This window comes from Mustelus asterias, chromosome 23 (assembly GCF_964213995.1).
Source record: "Mustelus asterias chromosome 23, sMusAst1.hap1.1, whole genome shotgun sequence".
Classification (NCBI taxonomy): Eukaryota; Metazoa; Chordata; class Chondrichthyes; order Carcharhiniformes; family Triakidae; genus Mustelus; species Mustelus asterias.
The window spans coordinates 58,020,296-58,039,718 of NC_135823.1; the positions used below are offsets into that span (position 1 = coordinate 58,020,296).

General features: G+C 45.2%; 1 protein-coding gene across 4 annotated transcripts in view; it reads right to left on the reverse strand.

The window, feature by feature from the left end:
- Positions 1-19,423, reverse strand: part of LOC144510814 (uncharacterized) — a 109,538-nt gene that overhangs the window by 74,269 nt on the left and 15,846 nt on the right. The gene's annotated exons all lie outside the window — the stretch shown is intronic.

The following is a 19,423-nucleotide window of genomic DNA, read 5'->3' on the forward strand; positions in this document are numbered from 1 at the left end:
AGTAATTTACTTATCTTTTGCCACCTTATTAAGCTTCAGGAGATAACCCTAAGCATCAAATTGAAATGTTGCTCATGTATATTTCAGCATTTCACAGTGTTTTATGTTAAAAATTGCCTAAATGTTGATACGTTCATTTGTAAAATCCAAACAGAAATGTTATTAAGAGATTCATAAAATTTTAAAAGCAATTTAGTCAAACCTGTCTGCCAATGTCAAGTCTCAAACAAACTACCTGAACTGTGCATGGCACAGATGGCACAGTTGCACTGCTGCCTCACAATGCCAGGGACCCAGGTTCAATTCCGGCTTTGGGTCACTGTCTGTGTGAAGTTTGCACGTTCTCCCCGTGTCTGTGTGGGTTTCCTCCAGGTGCTCCGGTTTCCTCCCACAGTCCAAAGATGTGCAGGTTAAAATGATTGGCCATGCTAAATTGCCCCTTAGTATCAGGGGGATTAGCAGGGGATTTACAGGGATAGGATTTGGTTGGGATGGTTGTCGGTGCAGGCACGATGGGCCGAATAGCCTACTTCTGCACAGTAGGGATTCCATGATTCTATGAACTTACCAGGGCTCCTTAGACAGCACCTTCTAAACCCACGACCACTACTATCTAGAAAGACAAGGGCAGCAGACACTTGAGAACACCATCGACTTGACATTCCTTTTGAAGCCACACACCACCATGGCTTGGAAATATATTACTGTTCCTTCACTGTTGCTGGGTCAAGACCCTGGAACTCTCTCCCTAATATCACAGTGGGTGTACCTACACCACATGGACCTCAGCAGTTCAAGAAGACAGCTCACCACCTCCTTCTCAAGGGCAATTAGGGATGGGTAATAAATGCTGGCCTAGCCAGCGATGCCTACATCTCATGAATGAATCTTGGTTCTAAATTGTAATTTTAACTACAGTTTCCAACACAGTACCATTCAATGCAGTAACCATTTTAAAACATAAAGCTGCTCTGTGAGCTCTTCCAGACATTCACCCAGCACCAAGACATCACAAGGCTCAAAATCCAAGTGGAAGAAGGTTAATGTGTCAACCCCCAGTCCAACGCCGGCATCTCCACATCATCAACCCTAAAGCAGCCCAACTGAAGAGAGAAATTCCAAGTGATGCTCACAACCAATCTGGACATCATCACACATCCAACTCCATTCCGAAGCAGTGGGATTAAACAGAGCCAGCTGTACTAAACTCCTGTGCCTAAACCACTGGGTTTGGTCAACGACATCACCAGGACTGGTTCGATGAAACCTGACACTGAGATGTGTGACCTCCTAGTTCAAATGCAAGCAGCCATCATTGTCCGGCAGAACAACCCAAAGTCACAAGCCAACAGCTCAAGGCTGATGCCTAAAGACAAATCCAGAAGATAAAGGGCATATAAAGTTTATTTATTAGTCACAAGTAGGCTTACATTAACACTGCGATTAAGTTAGTGTGAAAATCTCCTCATCGCCACACTCCGGCGCCTGTTTGGGTACACTGAGGGAGAATTTAGCATGGCCAATGCACCTCGAACTGGCATATAATCATAAAAATCCTACAGTGCAGAAGGAGGCCATTTGGCCCATCGAGTCTGCACCGACAACAATCCCACCTAAGCCCTATCCCCATATATTTTCCCTGCTAATCCCTCTAACCTAAGCATCACGGGAAGCTTAGGGGCAATTTAGGGTGGCCAATGCATTTAACCCGCACACATCTTTCATCTGTGGGAGGAAACCAGAGTACCTGGAGGAAACCCACGCAGACACAGGGAGAACGTGCAAACTCCACACAGACAGTCCACCCTAGGCTGGAATCGAACCCGGGTCCCTGGCGCTGTGAGGCAGCAGTGCTAACCACTGTGCCACCCTGCCGCCCACTATCTTGTGGTCGAATCCATGGAAGAACCACCATCGACGGGACAGCTGCAACAAGCAATCAAATGGATGGTGGACAACAAAGCCTGCGGCCTCAATGGTATCCCAGCTGAGCTCTTCAAAGCTGGCGTGATATTGCTCACAGCAAGACTCCCTCCGCTCATCCTACAGATTTAAGAGGAAAAAAGGATCATCCTTCACATTTGCAACAATTGTGACTATCTTCAAGACGTGAGGCAAATCATGCTGTGGAAACTATCAAGGTATTTCCCTCGTCCTGAACCACATTCTTGTGAATCACCTACTCCCTGTGACTGAGGAAATACTCCCAGACACATTGTGGAGCTTTAGACCTTTCAGAGGAACCTCGGCCACGGTCTTTGTTGCCAGAAAAATGTTGAGAACAACACCAGGAACTCTTCATTGCGTTCATCGACCTTACCAAAGCATTTGACTGAGTAAATCACGAGCTTCTGTGGATTTGACTCCGAAGATTTGGATATCCAAGAAACTTGCATCGCAATCTTGCAATTGTTTCATGATGATGTGACTGCAACTGTTTTGAGTGGGAACTCTGAACTTGCCCTCTGGTTGAAGAGACAGCACCTGCAGAGATTTGAGGGCATCAGAAGATTTGCCCTGATGTGACAGGGAGAAGATATCATTGCTGTGGGCCTTGCTTTGGAGGTCAGTTCAGGGAATTGAGAAGACTTGGGGAAGGGACTTTTGATGGACATTACAACTCAGCAAAACTGGGAACAGTGAACCCATTGGAAGTTGGGAGTAACTGTAGATTGGTTCCTGTAAGGACTTTAATTCTGCAGAGAGTGCAGTCTAATGTATAAACATGGCAAGGGATTATTGGTCATGTTAAGAAACTTATGAGGGATATCTTTTCTGTAGTTTACTTAGTCAGCAACTAATACTCTGATGTTTAGTCACTGCTAATTTTAGTTAATTACAGTAAAAGTCTTTGTGGACGGAGAAAGAACGGCGACAACAATGATTTAATAACAATAATGGCAATAGTGGCTTTAAAATGGCTATTTTAGCTGAGAGCTAAGCATGCTGGGAACTTTTGTCAATTTATAGATTAAAACCAGATGCAGGTCTTAAAGAGGCTCTGGTCTGAGAGCTGTGATCTGAAGCTTCCTGTGTTGGTCAGATCAGAGAAGTTTTTTATATTAACTGAGACAATGTGACTCTGATTTTTATGGCTGCTCTGTATGGAGTATGCAGTTTGAACTAAGTGTAATGACATTGTTCAAAAGCAATTTCATTGCTTGTTTGAGCCATGTGATCAGTTTCTGGTTACACGGTTGGCTGGATGACAGAGAATTTTCCGGAAGCAAGTGGAGAATTGTGGATAAAAGACACGTGATTCCTTTGTTTGGCAGCGATAACTCAAAGAGACCAACCATCGCAACAAGACCTTGTACCCTGAAGGTACTTCAGAGAGGAGAAGATAGATTCTACATCAAGGATATTTCTTGGCCAAGGTTTTCCTAAACTCGGTAGTATCCATTTTCAGTTAAATAGTTAAAGTTGATGTTCCGTTAAAGTTAATACGCAGTTTACAAGTTAAAGTTCAGTAAAGAATTAATAAGTTGCAACTGTTTATGTTTGAATTGGTATTAGAAGTGTTAAATAAATGAATAGTTGAATTACTGTCCTTGTTTGTCTTATTAAACTGGAATGCTTGGAAGATGTTTTAATTAAAGCTGTACAATGTCTTAAAACTTGAAATTTTGTGTGATCTTTTCAGTCAGTCACTGGGAGTTCAAATCTCTTGTCTCTGCGGGGGAATCATAACAAATGTGGTTCTCTCCTTTGATCAGCCTTCCTCCTATACCTTAGGCCATGGTTTGTCAATAAGCCTTCTCAATTTAAAAATAAAGGCTTTAATGTTATAACTTTCATTGTAATGTAACACTGATATAGACAGTTTCCTCCTATCTTAGTGCCAAATACCAAACTTTACTGGTTAGGAACTAAATGGGAATCAGCTAAATGATCAGTTTGTTGGCTCAGCTATGAGATATTTTTTTAAACCCCTCAGCTAGTCCCAATTGCCTGCATTTGGCCCATATCCCTCTATGCCTATCTTACCCATGTAACTGTCTAAATGCCTTTTAAAAGACAAAATTGTACCCACCTCTACTTCTACCTCTGGCAGTTTGTTCCAGTCACTCACCACCCCCTGTGTGAAATACTTGCCCCTCTGGACCCTTTTGTATCTCTCCCCTCTCACCTTAAACCTATTCCCTCTAGTTTTAGACTCCTCTACCTTTGGGAAAAGATATTGACTATGTAGCTGATCTATGCCCCTCATTATTTTATAGACTTTTATAAGATCACCCCTCAGCCTTCTATGTTCCAGAGAAAAAAGTTCCAGTCTATCCAGCCTCTCCTTACAACTCAAACGATCAAGTCCCAGTAGCATCCGAGTAAATCTTTTCTGCACTCTTTCTAGTTTAATAAGATCCTTTCTATAAAAGGGTGATCAAAATTGCCCCCTTAGTGTCCCGGGATGTTTGGTTAGAGGGATTAGTGGGGTAAATATGTGAGGTTAAGGGGAGAGGGCCAAGGTGGGATTGTTGTCGGTGCAGACTCGATGGGCCGAATGACCTCCTTCTGCATTGTAGGGATGCTTTATCTAGTTTCTCGCAGGGTCCAAGTTATATTGCAAGAGTATTGAAGATATAATGAGGCAACCGGGGGCAGAGGTCATCATTTTGCAGTTGATCAGAACTATCGGTTTTGCAATAGTTGGGCAATTGACCATAAATTGGAGGAGCATTTGTTTGCATTCAGATGTGATTCACACTTGATTCAGTGGCACAAATCAGCTCAAAGGACACACAAATCCAACAAGAAATACTGCTGAGAAGTCCTTATTTGGAGATTTGAAAGAAGAAGTCAAACCTGTCTGTCCCCAGTGGCAAATTACCCGAGATCTTTGCACATAAGCAACTTGATCACATTCCTCCGAGGCACTGATGTTCAAATATACATGTTCCATGCAAATCAATTTAATAGTGCTTCGGTAACCTCACTTTTTGGCACTTTGCACAAATAAGGACGGCACAGTGGTTAGCACTGCTGCCTCACAGCGCCAGGGACCCGGGTTCAATTCCGGCCTTGGGTGTCTGTGTGGAGTCTGCATATTCACCACGTGTCTGTATGGGTTTCCTTCGGGTGCTCCGGTTTCGTCCCACAGTCCAAACATGTGCAGATTAGGTGAATTGGCCATGGTAAATTGTCCCCTAGTGTCCAAAGACGGCACGGTGGCACAGTGGTCAGCACTGCTGCCTCACAGCGCCAGGGACCCGAGTTCGATTCCTGGCTTCGGTCACTGTCTGTGTAGAGTCTGCACATTCTCCCTGTGTCTGCATGGGTTCCCTCCGGGTGCTCCGGTTTCCTCCCACAATCTGAAAGACGTGCTGGTTAGGTGCGTTGGCCATGCTAAATTGTCCCTCAGTGTACCCGAACAGGCGCCGGAGTGTGGCGACTAGGGGATTTTCACAGTAACTTCATTGCAGTGTTAATGTAAGAGTACTTGTGACAATAATAAATAAACTTAAATTTAAAAAGATGTGTAGGTTAGGGGGATTGCGGGGCAAATACATGGGGCTATGGGGATAGGGCTTGGGTGGGAGGGGACAGGACCTAGGTAGGATGATCTGTTGGAAAGTCAATGCTCTCAATGGGCCGAATGGCCTCTTTCTGCACTGTAGGGTTTCTATGATACGCTATGATTAGTGGAAAGGCAGCCTCCCACCAGCTGAATGTAATACCTCCTTCTGAGGCCCAGCTTCCTGTTGGCAGTCTAGAGGGAGAAAAACGATTAAGTTTTAGCTGAACAAAGAACAAAGAAAAGTACAGCAGAGGAACAGGCTCTTTGGCCCTCCAAGCCGTGCTGATCATGATGCCCCAACTCAACTAAAATATACTTTCTGCCCTTACTCAGTCTGTATCCCTCTATTCCCTCCCTATTCATGCACCCATCCAGATGCCTCTTAAATGTTGCTAATGTGCCTTCTTCCACCACCTCCTCTGGCAGCGTGTTCCAGGCACCCACCATTCTCTGTGTGAAAAACTTTCCCCGAACATCTCCCGTAAACTTCCCCCTTTCACCTGTGCCCCCTTGTAATTGACACTTGCACCCTGGAAAAAGCCTCTGATTATCCACCCTGTCTATGCCTGTCATAATTTTGTAGACCTCTACCAGGTCTCCCCTCAGCCTCTGTGTTTCCAGTGAAAACAATCCTAGTTTATTCAACCTCTCCTCATAGTCAACACCCTTGAGACCAGGCACAGTGGTTAGCGCTGCTGCCTCACAGCGCCAGAGACCCGGGTTCAATTCTGGCCTTGGGTCACTATCTGTGTGGAGTTTGCACCTTCTCCCCGTGTCTGTGTGGGTTTCCTCCAGCTGCACTGATTTCCTTCCACAGTCCAAAGATGTGCAGGTTAGGTTGTTTGGCCATGCTAAATTATTCCTTAGTGTCAGGGGGATTAACAGGGTAAATACATGGGGTTATGGGGATAGGACCTGGGTGGGATATTCGTCGGTGCAGGCCTGATGGGCTGAATGGCCTCCTTCTGCACTGTTGCAATTCTATGAACATCCTAGTGAACCTTTGCACTCTCTCCAAAGCTTCTGGTAGTGTGGTGACCAGAACTGCACGCAATGCGCCACTAAGGCCTAACCAAGGTTTTATATAGCTGCAACATGTTTTGCCAACTCCTGTACTCAATGCCCCGGCCGATGAAGGCAAGCACGCCATATGCCTTCTGAAATCACCTTGGTCACCTGTCTTGCCACTTTTAGGGAACTGTGGACCTGCACGCCCAGATCCCTCTGTAGGAACGTTCCAGTTTCCACGAATGCTGCTTTTCACCTGAGTTCAGCACCTGCAACTGGACGGAATTGCAAATTTGGAGATAATACATTGCAGATGGGGATGTGGAGGGGGGAGCGTGGAACACAAGCAGATCTCAGAAGGTACGCCTTGTCCTTCCCCTGAATGTAGCTACTGGTAACCAGTCACAGAGCTGTGTTCAGAGTGCTCAGGTAGAAATCCAGGCCTCACCTGGCAGAGGAAGTCCCAGACACTAGTAAAAGAGTGCCATTGACATAGTGCCTTTCATGACCTGCAGAGGTCCCAAAGTGTGCTGCAGCCAATGAAGTACTTCCGAAGTGTAGGCAGTGCTGTAGCAAAGATGGTAACTCAAGGGGAGGGTGGGGGAGGCAGGAGAAAAGATAATATAAGTGAAACTAGTGTTGCTGGTTCAGTTCTGATTGTCAAACAGTTCTTTCTGCATTGCTGAAAACACTGTAGCTAAAACTAACTCCTGAAAACTTTTCAAGGACAGCTTTGAAACTAAGTTGCATCCGCTATGAGATGGGCCAAAGTGTATTTGCCTGTTCCCAGTGTTGATATAATAATACCACTTGCAGCAAATGTCTGCATTTTCGTTTTACTGGTGCATTTGTTAAATTGTTCGCATAATATATTAATGATTTGGAAGAGGGAACTAAATGTATTATCTCCAAATTTGCAAATGATACAAAGTTGAGTGGGAGGCTGACCTGTGAGGATGCAGAAATGCTTCAGCGTGATTTGGACAGGCCGAATGAGTGGAAATAAAGTTTATTTATTAGTCACAAGTAGGCTCACACTAACACTGCAATGAAGTTACTGGGAAAACCCCCTAGTCGCCACACTCCGGCGCCTGTTCGGGTACACTGAGGGAGAATTTAGCACGGCCTAACCAGCAGGTCTTTTGGACTGTGGGAGGAAACCCATGCAGACACGGGGAGAACATACAGACTCTGCACAGACAGTGACCCGAGGCCAGGAATTGAACCCGGGTCCCTGGCGCTTGAGGCAGCAGTGCTAACCAGTTCCACCCCCAGAGACATTCTGAGCTAGCAGGATGGTTGCAATTATCTATACAAATGTCCTAATCAAGAAACACACCTTACTTGGATGAGATGTTGAGCTGAACTCCTCCTGGCCTTCCAGGGGTTTGTTAAAGATCCCTTCTCACCAATTTTGAAGATGTGTCAGTGCAGACCCGATGGGCTGAAGGGCCTCTTCTGCACTGTATGATTCTATCCCAACCATTCACATCCAAAATTACTACAAAGTGACCCAGATCTTTGTCACCTTGCTGTTTTTTGGAACATGCTGTGTGAAAACTGATTGACAGGGTAACAGTGACTGCATTACAAAAGTAAAGTGCTTGGCTGAACGGCATTTTGAGACATTCTGAAGTTGTGAAAGGTAATCTGTAAATGTAAATCCTATCGTTCATCAAATATATTTTCAATAAAATCAAAGAATTTTCTACATCAGTTTATAGAGGTGCCAACTGGAGAGGATGCGATATTGGATCTCCTATTGGGAAATGAGTTAGGGCAAGTGATGGATGTGAGTGTGAGGGAACACTTTGGATCCAGTGATCATAATGCCATTAGTTTCAACCTGATCGTGGATAAGGATAGATCTGGTCCTCGGGTTGAAGTTCTGAACTGGAAAAAGGCCAAATTTGATGAAATGAGAAGGGATCTGGGAAGTGTGGATTGGCACAGGCTGTTCTCTGGTAAGGATGTAAATGGAAAGTGGGAGGCCTTCAAAGGAGAAATTTTGAGAGTGCAGAGTTTGTATGTTCCTGTCAGGATTAAAGGCAAAGTAAATAGGAATAAGGAACCTTGGTTCTCGAGGGAGATTGTAACACTGATTAAGAGGAAGAGAGAGTTGTATGAAATGTACAGGCAGCAAGGAACAGATCAGATGCTCGAGGAGTATAAAAAGTGCAAGAAGCTACTTAAGAGGGAAATCAGGAGGGCTAAAAGAAGACATGAGGTTGCTTTGGCAGACAGAGTGAAGGAAAATCCAAAGAGCTTCTATAAGTATGTTAGGAGCAAAAGGATAGTGAGGGATAAAATTGGTCCTCTTGAAGATCAGAGTGGTCGGCTATGCATGGAACCGAAAGAAATGGGGGAGATATTAAATGATTTTTTTGCATCCGTATTTACTAAGGAAACGGGCATGGAGTCTACGAAAATAGGGCAAACTGGTAGGGAGGTCATGGAACCTTTACAGATTAAAGGGGAGGAGGTGCTTGCTGTCTTGAGGCAAATCAGAGTGGATAAATCCCCAGGACCAGACAGGGTATTCCCACGGATCTTGAGGGAAGCTAGCGTTAAACTTGCAGGGGCCCTGGCAGACATATTTAAAATGTCAGTATTCACGGGGGAGGTGCCGGATGATTGGAGGGTGGCTCATGTTGTTCCGTTGTTTAAAAAAGGTTCCAAAAGAAATCCAGGAAATTATAGGCCAGTAAGTTTGACGTCGGTGGTGGGCAAGTTATTGGAAGGTGTGATAAGGGATAGGACCTACAAATATTGGGATAGGCAGGGACTTATTAGGGAGAGTCAACATGGCTTTGTGAGTGGTAGGTCATGTTTGACCAATCTATTAGAGTTTATCGAGGAGGTTACCAGGAAAGTGGATGAAGGGAAGGCGGTGGATGTTGTCTACTTGGATTTCAGCAAGGCCTTTGACAAGGTCCCTCATGGGAGGTTAGTTAGGAAGGTTCAGTCGCTGGGTATACATGGGGAGGTAGTAAATTGGATTAGACACTGGCTCAATGGAAGAAGCCAGAGAGTGGTTGTGGAGAATTGCTTCTCTGAGTGGAGGCCTGTGACTAGTGGTGTGCCGCAGGGATCGGTGTTGGGTCCATTGTTGTTTGTCATCTATATCAATGATCTGGATGATAATGTGGTAAATTGGATCAGCAAATTTGCTGATGATACAAAGACGGGAGGTGTAGTTGTCAGTGAGGAAGGTTTTCAAAGCTTGCAGAGGGATTTGGACCAACTAGAAAAATGGGCTGAAAAATGGCAGATGGAGTTTAATGCAGACAAGTGTGAGGTATTGCACTTTGGAAGGACAAACCAAGGTAGAACATACAAGGTAAAATGGTAGGACACTGAAGAGTGCAGTAGAACAGAGGGATCTGAGAATACAGGTACAGAATTCCCTAAAAGTGACGTCACAGGTGGATAAGGTCGTAAAGAGTGCCTTTGGTACATTGGCCTTTATAAATCGGAGTATCGAGTATAAAAGTTGGAGTGTTATGGTAAGGTTATATAAGGTATTGGTGGGGCCGAATTTAGAGTATCATGTACAGTTTTGGTCACCTAGTTACAGGAAGGATGTAAATAAGGTTGAAAGAGTGCAGTGAAGGTTCACAAGTATGATGCCGGGACTTGAGAAGCTGAGTTACAGAGAGAGATTGAATAGGTTGGGACTTTATTCCCTGGAGCGTAGAAGAATGAGGGGAGATTTGATAGAGGTGTATAAGGATTTTGATGGGTATAGAGTGAATGCAAGCAGGCTTTTTCCACTGAGGCTAGGGGAGAAAAAAACCAGAGGGCATGGGTTAAGGGTGAAAGGAGAAAAGTTTAAAGGGAATATTAGGGGGGGCTTCTTCACGCAGAGAGTGGTGGGAGTGTGGAATGAGCTGCCGGATAAAGTGATAAATGTGGGGTCACTTTTAACATTTAAGAAAAACTTGGACGGGTTCATGGATGAGAGGGGTGTGGAGGGATATGGTCCAAGTGCAGGTCAGTGGGACTAGGCAAAAAATGGTTCGGCACAGACAAGGAGAGCCTAAAGGCCTATTTCTGAGCTGTAATTTTCTATGGTTCTATAAGATGCTGGTTTTACCCAAATCCCACAGATTCCTGTGCCCAGTTCTCGCTGTGCTCTCTTTCAGTCTGGTGATGTCTCCTCTGTCATTCTGGTTTGTGGTCCTTCAAAGTCAAGGTGTGATGCACTATCAATCAAGCAAAGACTAGTTTGTATGCTCGAACAAATAAGCTTTTATTAGCAAAAGACTTGGAGCACACCCATGCCGATGAACTGGTCCAGAGACTGAGGCAGGGGGTGGGGAGCAGTCACCTTTATACCTGGACCAGGGGGGAGGAGTCCCAGGCCGGGCTGGCAGGGGCATGAACAGGCATGTCACACACACACACAGGCAATAAGCTAACAGTGGTTTACCACAAGGTGAAACATAAAAATGCGATTCGTCAGAGGTATGTGGGTGGAGCACAGTAGTAACGACAGAGATATCTTCCTTTCTGCATTGAACCGAAAACCGGTGGAGGGAAATTGCTGCTGGAATGAAGCAATAATTAGTGTTGTCAGTCATGCCTGATAGAGACCATGACTGTGCAAGGAATTGGCCGTAACTCTGATGAATCCTGTACATGATAGAGTTAAATGTTCCATACTTCAATATAATGACTGTCCACAGGAAATGACTTTCCCTGTGATTTTGTACACTTAATCAAATTACCAACTTATCAGTAGACTATACAAAGAGACGTTCTGATTATTCTTGGCGTACTTAAAACTATACTTTACACAATATTGAACTGTCGCCCCTGCATCCTCTATAATACTCACCGAACCATCTTGAACATTTCACTGCAGTTTACCATAAAATTGCTGCCCTGAGGGACTTTTCAGGACATGCAAATACAGGAGAAACTGGCCAATGCATCATTCTCAACTGCATGGTCATTTTCCATTATTAAGTAGCACAGAACTGCCTGGGCATTCACAGAGTGATTTTTGTTGAGTTGTGACAAATTACGTTATATTGGGAAGTGAAAGCCTAGTGGTGTTATCGCTAGACTATTAGGCAAATGTTCTGGGCACTCGGGTTCGAATCGCGCCACGGCAGATGGCGGAATTAGAATTCAATAAAAAATATCTGGAATTAAGATACACCTTGAACGTTGCTAACGTGCCTGCTTCCACCACCTCCACTGGCAGCGCGTTCCAGGCACCCACCACCCTCTGTGTGAAGAACTTTCCCTGCACATCTCCCTTAAACTTTCCCCCTCACTGTGAACCTGTGGATTTTCTTGCTGTATCATCAACAGGGTTGACCTTATAGCTCAGGATTTACAACTAGTGCCAATGCATCCAACTTTGTTACCATTACCGAACGCATATCTGATAGAGTTGTAGAGGTTTACAGCATGGAAACAGGCCCTTCAGCCCAACTTGTCCATGCCACCCTTTTTTTTAACCACTATGCTAGTCCCAATTGCCTGTGTCCTATATACCCTCCTTACCCGTGCAATGGTCCAAGAGACTTAGAACTAGACAGCCATTTAGGTTAGGATGCTATCAAATGCTCTGAGCGAATGAGCAGGCATGGCATGGACAGTGTGTTTAAAGTTTATTTATCAGTGTCACAAGTAGGCTTACATTAACACTGCAATGAAGTTACTGTGAAAAGCCCCTAGTCGCCACATTCCGGCGCCTGTTCGGGTACACCGAGGGAGAATTCAGCATGGCCAATGCACTTCTTTCGGACTGTGGGAGGAAACCGGAGCACCTGGAGGAAACCCTCACAGACATGGGGAGAACGTGCAGACTCCGCACAGACAGTGACCCAAACGGGGAATCGAACTTGGATCCCTGGCGCTGTGAGGCAGCAGTGAACCTCATGGATCATGATCTAAGCATGAAGCTAATTGGTGTCCTGTGCTCTTCTCCCGCTGTTTACAAATAAAAAGTGAGAGACTTGATGCTGCGGGAAATTCTCAACCCGTTTGATCTTCGCCCATTCGAATCACCAATCCAATCACAACTAAAATTCTGTGTTATCGCCATGGAGCACAGCCTAAAGGTTCCCATTTCAGACTGTGATGGAGCACCAGGCATATGAGAATACTCCACAGAACCACATTGTGTGGTTTATCTATTACACCTTTTCTGTGAGCAAGAGACACAGTAAGAAGTTTAACAACACCAGGTCCACAGCAAGAGACAGTAGAGCTATAATTGTAATCACGCAGCCTACCTGCACCAGACACAATATTGTAATCACACTGGTGACAGACTGTATAAGTGGCCATTGCAATAATTATAGATAGATCACATTGTGTAGCTTGCATTAAGATAACAAATTAATACCTGATGGTTAAGACACTAATCTGATGCTAATGATATTCATACTTCCTGCCTGAGTCTGGGATGAGTTTCATTGATTCACAGAACAGTAGGGCGGGCATGGTGGCACAGTGGTTAGCACTGCAGCTTCACAGAGCCCAGGGACCCGGGTTCAATTCCGGCCTCGAGTCACTGTCTGTGTGGGGTTTGGATGTTCTCCCCGCATCTGCGTGGCTTTCCTCCAGGTGCTCCGGTTTCTTCCCATACTACAAGGATGTGCAGGTTAGGCTGATTGGCCATGCTAAATTGTCCCTTAGTGTCAGGGGAACTAGCAGAGTAAATACTTGGGGTTACAGGGATAGAGCCTGGGTGGGATTGTTGCCAGTGCAGGCTCGATGGGCTGAATGGCCTCCTTCTGCACTGTAGGGATTCTATGATTCCAAGATCAGCAGTGGAAAGTTTGTTGTGGAGGCTTCATATTGAAAGGTAATGACCCATCTTAACTCAAATCAATTAAAAGACTCACTCGCCATCCTGACTATTTTGCCATTCCTTCACTGTCGCTGGGTCAAAATCCTGGAACTCTCTTCCTAACAGCACTGTGAGTGTACCTACACCAACTGGATTGCAGCGCTTCAGGAAGGCGGCTCACTACCAATTTCTCAAGGGCAATGAGGGATGGGCAATAAATGCTGCGGCAGCCATATCCCATGAACGGATTTTAAAAAATAATTCAAAATAGTTCCTTTCCTGAACTCAGGACATCCCAAACTGCCTTGTGGAAAATAAAGTGCTTTTGTAGTGTGGTCACTGTTGTGATGTAGGAAAGGCAGCTGCCAATTTCTGCACAGCAGGATCCCACAAACAGCAATGAGATAAACAACCAGAGTGAAGCTTCTTCAATGATGCTGGCGATATGAGCCAGGGCTTTGAGGGAGAATGACCATACTCTAAATCTGAATAGTGGGCTGGGAGTGTCAGCTTAGATTATACGAACAGGTCTCTACAGTGAGACTTTAACGTGAGACTTGCACCTCTTATCAACTGAACACAGACAACTATGAAAGTTGGGGTAAAAGCAAAATACTGCTGGAGCCTGAATCAAAAACAGAAAATGCTGTAAAATCTCAGCAGGTCTGACAGCATCTGTGGGGAGAAAATAGACGTGATGTGGAGATGCCGGCGTTGGACTGGGGTGAACACAGTAGGAGTTTTAACAACATCAGGTTAAAGTCCAACAAGTTTATTTGGTAGCAAATACCATTAGCTTTCGGAGCGCTGCTCCTTCGTCAGATGGAGTGGAAATAGAGTCAACATTTCAAGTCTAGATGAGTCAGCTCTGACGAAGGGTCATCCAGACTTGAAACGTTGGCTCTATTCTCTCCCCACAGATGCAGTCAGACCTGCTGGGATTTTCCAGCATTTTCTTATTTTGTAGGAAAGTTGGGGAGCTACCATTGCCGGAAGATGCAGGGAGCTTGGAGCCTCAATGGGTAAACTTATAAAAAGGGAGAAACATGGAATTCCAAACCATTAGGTGGATATTTGAGATCAACAACCACAAGCACTAGAAGCTAACAAAAAAAAATTCAACAACACCTCTTTACAGCTGATGTGAAACCCATTATCAAACTAATCTTTCACATGAGTAAGATGCATACATCATTTTTTATTGCAGTGTGTGTGAAAGTTGTTCACATTAATCATTATTTTTTGGCACAGTTCTCTGTATAACCACTCCTCTTCCAATAGGTAAAGCAAATGCAAGTCTTGTCCAGGTTAAAGTCCCGTTCAACTCTCCACTGTTTTGCGTCAGATGCTAATTTTGGTTTAAACAAACAGCACCAATTCCTGCAGCACATTCCAGGTTTAACCTTTACACAAGGGAGAAACCCTCAACCAATTGAATTAACTGCTAGCTTGACAGTGGTGGAAATTGCATTTATCCTGTTGCCACGACTGACTCCGCACCATCTTTTCCTATGGGACCTGACCTTTACAACAGAGCCTGAAATCGTGCCACTCAGGGCCGAAAATGGGAGTCAACCTTGCGGGAGCTGCCACCCTGGGCCAGCACTGTGCTGGTGGCGAACAATTAACAAGTGCTCAACTGTCCAACTGAGAGGGCAGCAGCTCAACCCTTAGAGCGGCCAACTCGCAAGGGCCAGCATCTCAGCAACTTCACTGGTGCTCAACTGGTCCACCAAGTGGTTCAACTGGCTACCCAGTGGGAAGACGTTTGGCTCCCTTCCCGACTCCTTCCCTCTCCGTTTTGCCAACTCTCCCACCTCCCAGCCCAGGGAAATCCAGCCCATGTTTTCAGTTTTGCAATCCTTAACCTCTCCTCTCTGTCACAGAGCCACACATCACCGTCTACATTTCCTGCTGCCTCGGAAAAGCAGCCAGTTTTATCAAAGACCACTCGCACCCCGGGCATTCTCTCTTCCACCTTCTTCCGTCAGGAAAAAGATACAAAAGTCTGTGATCACATACCAACCGACTCAAGAACAGCTTCTTCCCAGCTGCCATCAGACTTTTGAATGGACCTATTATATATTAAGTTGATCTTTCTCTATACTCTAGGGGGTGGCACGGTGGCACAGTGGTTAGCACTGCTGCCTCACAGTGCCAGGGGCCCGGGTTCGATTCCCGGCTTGGGTCACTGTCTGTGTGGTGTTTGCACATTCTCCCCACGTCTGCGTGGGTTTCCTTTGGATGCTCCGGTTTCCTCCCACAGTTCAAAGATGTGCGGGTTAGGTGGATTGGCCATTCTAAAGTGCCCCTTTGTGCCAAGGGGACTAGCTAGGGTAAATGCATGGGGTTATGCGGATAGGGCCTAAGTGAGATTGTGGTCGGTGCAGACTCAATGGGCCGAATGGCCTCCTTCTGCACGGTATGATTCTATGAATACTATCCTATCTATAACTGCAACACTCCATTCTGCACCCTCTCCTTTCCTTCTCCCCATATACTCGATGAACAGTATGTTTTGTCTTTATAAGCACATAAGAAACAATACTTTCCACAATATAGTCAGCATGGTTTTGTGGCAGGTAGGTCGTGCCTTACTAACCTTATTGAGTTTTTTGAGAAAGTGACCAAGGAGGTGGATGGGGGCAAGGCAGTGGACGTGGTATATATGGATTTTAGTAAGGCGTTTGATAAGGTTCACCATGGTAGGCTTCTGCAGAAAATGCAGATGTATGGGATTGGGGGTGATCTAGGAAATTGGATCAGGAATTGGCTAGCGGATAGGAAACAGAGGGTGGTGGTTGATAGTAAATATTCATCATGGAGTGCGGTTACAAGTGGTGTACCTCAGGGATCTGTTTTGGGGCCACTGCTGTTTGTAATATTTATTAATGATCTGGATGAGGGTATAGTTGGGTGGATTAGCAAATTTGCTGATGACACCAAAGTCGGTGGTGTGGTAGACAGTGAGGAAGGGTGTCGTAGTTTGCAGGAAGACTTAGACAGGTTGCAAAGTTGGGCCGAGAGGTGGCGGATGGAGTTTAATGCGGAGAAGTGTGAGGTAATTCACTTTGGTAGGAATAACAGATGTGTTGAGTATAGGGCTAACGGGAGGACTTTGAATAGTGTGGAGGAGCAGAGGGATCTAGGTGTATGTGTGCATAGATCCCTGAAAGTTGGGAATCAAGTAGATAAGGTTGTTAAGAAGGCATATGGTGTCTTGGCGTTTATTGGTAGGGGGATTGAATTTAGGAGTCGTAGCGTTATGTTGCAACTGTACACAACTCTGGTGCGGCCGCACTTGGAGTACTGTGTGCAGTTCTGGTCCCCACATTACAGGAAGGATGTGGAGGCTTTGGAGAGGGTGCAGAGGAGGTTTACCAGGATGTTGCCTGGTATGGAGGGGAGATCCTATGAGGAGAGGCTGAGGGATTTGGGATTGTTTTCGCTGGAAAGGCGGCGGCTAAGAGGGGATCTTATTGAAACATATAAGATGATTAGAGGTTCAGATAGGGTGGATAGTGATAGCCTTTTTCCTCTGATGGAGAAATCCAGCACGAGGGGGCATGGCTTTAAATTGAGGGGGGGTAGTTATAGAACCGATGTCAGGGGTAGGTTCTTTACCCAGAGGGTGGTGAGGGATTGGAATGCCCTGCCAGCATCAGTAGTAAATGCGCCTAGTTTGGGGGCGTTTAAGAGATCCGTAGATAGGTTCATGGACGAAAAGAAATTGGTTTAGGTTGGAGGGTCACAGTTTTTTTTTTTTTAACTGGTCGGTGCAACATCGTGGGCCGAAGGGCCTGTTCTGCGCTGTAATGTTCTATGTTCTATGTTCTATATCCCAATGCATGTGACAATAATAAATCAACTCAATAAGTATGATATAAATGTTTTTTAAAACCTGCATTTAACCCTAATGCACTTTGCAACCAATTTAACACCTTTGAAGTGTAGCTACTGTTGAAATTAAAGTAATTTGGATGCCAATTTGCAAACAGCAAGGTTCCACAAAAGCAATGAGATAAATGACTAGGTAGTTGGTTGAAGGATCGGCCTGGGCATATTTTGTCCCATCATTGATGTTCAATAATTTCCCATGCTCCATCAGGTACGACACTGATCCTCTCCTTTTCCTGCCATTGCTCCTTCATGACAAAGGTCTTGCTTCCCATTGCATCCACATCAACATTATTGCTGACAGCTGGATTTTAGTGAGTGAATAATGAAGGGCAATAGCCAGTCAAGTTCCCTCCATTTCACAGCCTGGGAATCAGTGGAAAATCCAACTCACATGTGTGGCGTGTTTTTCTCTGCCATGGTATTAGCTTGCAATTAAAAAATGTCTTCAACTTTATTCCCAAAGTGTTAAAGGTTTATCTTGTACTTGTTGCGGTTATGCTGCAACTAGTTTCAAAAATCAAGCAATGGGATACTTAACCCGAGGCCCTGGTAACTGAAAATACAATAGGAGGTGATATCCAGAAGCTACGCTGTTCTATTCCAGATTCTGCATTGGCACATCTGACCGATGTGAGACCTGTTACATAACCTGTCCTCCAAGCTGTCAGGTGGGCTTTCAAGTAGGAAGCAATGGTCTGTCGTTCCAATCCCTGTTAGGTGTTCAGTGTAAATAATTTCATATTGTAGTGTTGGTATTTTGTATCTAATGATGGTATCAAGTCTATATATATTGCATATTACTCTGCAGAGGGTGGCATGGTGACACAGTGGTTCGCACTGCTGTCACAGTGCCAGTGACTTGGGTTCGATTCCCGGCTTGGGTCACTGTCTGTGTGGAGTCTGCACGTTCTCCCTGTGTCTGCGTATGTTTCTTCTGGGTGCTCCAGTTTCCTCCCACAGTCCGAAAGACGTGCTGGTTAGAGTGCATTGGCCATGCTAAATTCTCCCTCAGTGTACCCGAACAGGCTCCGGAGTGTGGCGACTAGGGGATTTTCACAGTAACTTCATTGCAGTGTTAATGTAAGCCTACTTGTGACACTACTAAATAAACTTTGAAACTTTAAACATAATCATGCAGTGACACTTTTAGACATATCACAAATGAATATCTGAATGTTTAGAAATTTTTTTTATTAGTTCATGGAACATTTATTGCCCATCCCTAATTGCTCTTGAAGGGGCAGATAAGAGTCAACCCCATTGCTGTGTTATATGTAGGCCAGACCAGGTAAGGACAACAGGTTTCCTTCCCTAAAGCACATAAGTGAACCAGATGGGTTTTTACAACAATCAACAATGATTTCATGTTCATCATTAAATATTGAATTCCAGATTCATATCAAATTCAAATGTCACCATTTGCCATGGCGAGATTTGAACCTGGGTCCCCAGAGCATTTACCTCAGGTCTCTGGATTACTAGTCCAGTGACAATACCACTACGCCATCACCTCCCACAGTGCCAACCACTGTACTGCCCCCAATAAGGTATGGTGGGCCCCTATCAGACACTTGCACTCATTGGGTGGCAGGGTGGCACAGTGGTTAGCACTGCTGCCTCACAGCATCAGAGATCCAGGTTCGATTCCAGCCTCGGGTCACTGTCTGTGCGGAGTTTGCACGTTCTCCCCGTGTCTGCATGGGTTTCCTCTGGGGGCTTCTGTTTCCTCCCACAGTCCAAAGATGTGCGGGTTAGGTGGATTGGCCATGCTAAATTGACTCTTAGTGTCAGGGGGATTAGCTAGGGTAAATGCATGGGGTAACAGAGATAGGGCCTGGGTGGGATTGTGGTCGGTGCAGACTCAATGGGCCGAATGGCCTCCTTCCACACTGTATGATTCTATGAAAGTTCTATCTATCTATCTATAGTGTGATCTACTCGCTCCCCCAGACAAGGACAGGCAGCTTTGATGAAGAGTCATCCTGACTCGAAACATTGGCTCTATTCTCTCTCCACAGAGGCTGTCAGACCTGCCGAGATTTTCCAGCATTTTCTGTTTTTGTTTCAGATTCCAGCATCCGCAGTATTTTGCTTTTATCCCCCGGGTCTCTGGATTACTAGTCCAGTGACAATACCACTGCCTCCTTGAAATATTACTGTGATAGACTATAGCTCAGCTGCATGTTGTT